The sequence below is a fragment of the Psammomys obesus genome, unplaced genomic scaffold, assembly GCF_907164565.1.
Source record: "Psammomys obesus unplaced genomic scaffold, mPsaObe1.curated_primary_1811, whole genome shotgun sequence".
NCBI classification, from domain to species: domain Eukaryota; kingdom Metazoa; phylum Chordata; class Mammalia; order Rodentia; family Muridae; genus Psammomys; species Psammomys obesus.
Window position 1 is genome coordinate 383,491 of NW_026586463.1, and position 3,989 is coordinate 387,479.

The 3,989-nt window shown below is 47.3% G+C and overlaps 1 pseudogene; it reads left to right on the plus strand.

Annotated features, from left to right (window-relative positions):
- Window positions 1-2,804: 2,804 nt before the first annotated feature.
- On the plus strand, window positions 2,805-3,707 carry LOC129672475 (60S acidic ribosomal protein P0-like; annotated as a pseudogene).
- The last annotated feature ends 282 nt before the right edge of the window (window positions 3,708-3,989 follow it).

Sequence of the window (3,989 nt, forward strand, 5' to 3'; positions counted from 1 at the left end):
AATTCCCCACGTGCCTTGCGGATCTCGGGGAGAGGTGACAGTGCGGAATGAGAAAACCAAGCTTAGCGCCTGAGGAGCGGTAGGCTTTGTCAGGAAGAGCTAGCAATCATGTCATGAGCTTCTAAAGCAGCAGTCCTCAACCTGTGGACCGTGACCCTCACAGGGGGTTATATATCAGATATCCTGCATATCAGGTACTTAAAGTTTGAGTCATAACAGTAGCAAAATTGCAGCTATTAAATAACAACAAAATAATGTTATGCTGAGGGGGTCATCACAACATGAGAAACTGTATTAAAGGGTCACAGCATTAGGAAGGTTGAGGACCACCGCTCTAAGGAATGCAGTGTACATCTTCATTAGCCGTGGAAAAGGGGGCCAAACCCAGATAACTGACCAGTGTCAGTTATCTGACACTGGTTCAAAGGTGTAGGGGAATAAAAGCTTGTTTTGTCTTCGTTTGTTATTATTTATCAATAATGATTCATAACCAAGCCTAGGATGTGGATGGGCCATGGCTTTGGCAGTCAACTGATGCTGTAGTACAAGACTGACCAGACACGTTGATGCCCAAATGCTGTAGCTGAGGTGTTCATAACGAGGAAGGCAGAAGGCCAGAAGTGAGAAGCATGAGCGACTCGAACTGTAACATCTGGGTGTGTAGAACCAATGGATTTATATTTCTCACTGAAAAAAACATCAGACATCTTCTTGTTATGTATGGCTGGACACATTCATCGAAGTCTAAAAGGTGTGACTGACTGGTTATAGGCTCATTTTAATACTACAGTGCCACCTATGGTCCACTCCTAGAAATTACAGCCGCGAGTTAAACCTGTAGTCCTTAGGACCCAGTGTAAGCATAAAATCCAGAATCACAGGATTTGAGAGGTACTTTGTGGTTGATCTCAGGGCCTCAAACCTTGAGCTGTATTCCCAGCTCTCCTCCCACTGTGTTGTTGTGCATGTGTGTGCCTGTGTGTCTCTGTGTGTGTGTGCTGGTGTGTGTATACCTGTGTCTGTGTATGCCTGTGTGTGTGTGACGGTCAGAGGGACAACTTCAGATGTTGTCCCCAGATGTCACGCACTTGTTTTTGCGACTGTCTCTCCCTAGTCTGTTGCTCACTAAAGTCAGCCTGGAGAGCCCCAGCTGTCCCCCTGTCTTCAACAACCCAGTTCTGTGATAACAAGCACACTTAGCATTTCTTACACGGGTTCTGGGTATTAACCTCATGTCTTCATGCTCGTGGGCACACCCTACACTGGCTAGGCTATTTCCTCAGCTCGTGTTTTTCCTTTTTAATTTTTACTCAAGACAGGTCTCACTAAGTTGCCTATGCTCCACTTGAACTTTCTCTATAATTCAAGCAGCCTTTGAACTTGACAGTTCCTGCATTAGCTTTCTAAGAAGCTGGGATTGTAGGTGTGCCCAACTACACCCAGCTCCTGAGTCACTTTTATCACATGTTTGATTAATAGGTGTCTTATTCTGCTTGAACCTTGGGCGAACAGAAACAGCCCTACTCGGCATTTTTTTCTATTGCAGAAGTCTCTGCTGCCCTCAGGGTCTATTCCAAGGTTCCCAGTTGATGCCTGGAAGAACAGATAGCATCAGATCCTATATGTTTACTCATCTTACACAAACACAAATTTAATCCTCGGTTTGTCTTATTTGTTTGTGGTATATACCTGTGTGTATTTATAGGTGTGTGAGACCATAGGTCCATGTCAGGAGTTTTCCACTATCACCTTTCACCTTGTTTTTTTGAGGGAGACTTGCTTGCTAAACCCAGAACTCACCATTTTAGCTTGACTGTTGGCTAGCAGTCCCAAGCTTCAACCTGTCCTCACAGCCCAGCAGGTGACAGACACCTCTTGCTGTGCCTAGCTTTTTACCTGAGTGTGGAGATCTGAACTCATGTTCTCATGCTTCGTGCAACAATTCACTTTACACATTGAGCCATTTCCCTAGTCCCCACTTTTTTTTTTTTTTTGTCTTAACTAAGCATTTATCACACTGGAGCTGTGACTTCTGCTGTTTGACTTGTGACAGCAAAAAATAAAATACATTCCCTACCCACCCCACAATTTCACAGAAGAGAAAAAAATCTACTTCTACCATAACCAAAATTTCCTTCTCATGTTGAGAGCTATCTTTTCACTTGCCGGGGGAGGGGAAAATTTCCCTTCTAGCCTCTGAAGGGTCAGGGTAGGCAACTGAAAAAGACATATTAATTGATGAGAAAAGTTGCATAGTCTATGAGTAGAGGCAGTCACATAGTTTTATCGCCTGTGGCCTGAAATGATTCAGAATGGGAAGTGTAGGGACTTTGAGACGTGATAAGTTATTTGGGGGGTAACTCTGGATTTGGAGACCGTGCAATGGCCTGGGAAGGCTATGTTGCTGCCAGAACAGGCAATAACATGGATGCAATTCTTTCTTTTATTGAATGGGACCAGCACGAGACAAGTGTCCGGGTGTGTTGGCAAGACTTCAGTTTTTCTTCCTTTGTATGACTGACAGTTGATCTGTTATCTAGCTGGACACTGAGTGACTAGGGGTGGCCACTGACTAGGTACCAGAGATAAGTTGCTTCCTTGACAGGATGGAGCAAGACAGGGCACAGTGTTCAATGAAAAACTTATGAGTTATTTACTCTTGGGAGTTTTTATTTTCATATTGTTGAACCGTGATTAGCTGTGGGGGCGCTGAGATCTCTAAAAGCAAAACCATGCTCTCCCTGGGCGTTCTCAGTGGAGTGACATCGTCTTTAAACCCTGTGTGGGAATCCCTGACGCACCTGATGCCCAGGGAAGAGAGGGCGACCCAGAAGTCCAGCTACTTCCTTAAGATCATCCAACTTTTGGGTTATTACCCAAAATGCTTCACTGTGGGAGCGGACAATGTGGGCTCCAAGCAGATGCAGCAGATCCGCATGTCCCTCCGCGGGAAGGCCGCAGTGCTGATGGGCAAGAACACCAGGATGCACAAGGCCATCAGGGACCACCTGGAGAACAGCCCAGCTCTGGAGAAACTGCTGCCCCACATCCAGGGAATGCGGGCTTTGTGCTCCCCAAGGAGGACCTCACTGAGATCAGGGACATGCTGCTGGCCGATAAGGTGCCGGCTGCTGCTTGGGCTGGTGTCATCGCCCAGTGTGAGGCCACTGTGCCAGCTCAGAACGCTGGTCTGGGACCCGAGAAGACCTTGTTCTTCCAGGCTTTGGGCATCACCAATAAAAGATCCAGAGGTACCATTGAAATTCTGAGCGATGTGCAGCTGATCAAAATTGGAGACGAAGTGGGACCCCCATTTGCCTTCCGGCTGACCATCCAGCAGGTGTTGACAACGGCAGCATCTATAACCCGGAAGTGCTTGACGTCACAGAGCAGACTGCACAGGCGCTTCCTAGAGGGTGTCTGCAAGGTTGCCAGCGTTTGTCTGCAAATTGGCTACCCAGCTGTTGCCTCCGTGCCACACTCTATCATCAGTGGACACAAGCGGGTCCTGGCTTTGTCTGTGGAGACTCATTACACCTTCCACTTGCTGAGAAGGTCAAGGCCTTCTTTGCTGATCCATCCGCATTTGTGGCTGTTGCCTGTGTGGCCACCACGGCTGCTCCTGCTGCTGCGGCCCCAGCCAAGGCTGAAGGCAAGAACAGTCGGAGGAATCAGATGAGGATATGAAATTTGGTCTCTTCGACTAATCACCCCCCAAAGCAACCTGTTCAGCTCGCTTATTTTGAGAAACATGGAAATAAAGGCTTACTTTTTTTTTTTTTTTTTTTTAAAGCAAAACCATAGACTGGGAAGGAGGGTACATGCTGCTACGTGATGTCTGTTCGCTCTGCTTCAACACTCCTGAGGAGAACCCAGTCCAGGCCTTACCGGCAGAGCTGCTCCGTGATGTGCCGGGAGAGCCTAGTCTAGGATCCCTCCGCTTGAGTTGGCCTATTCTAGTTCCCGTTTTCAGGCGCTGTTTTTGGAGA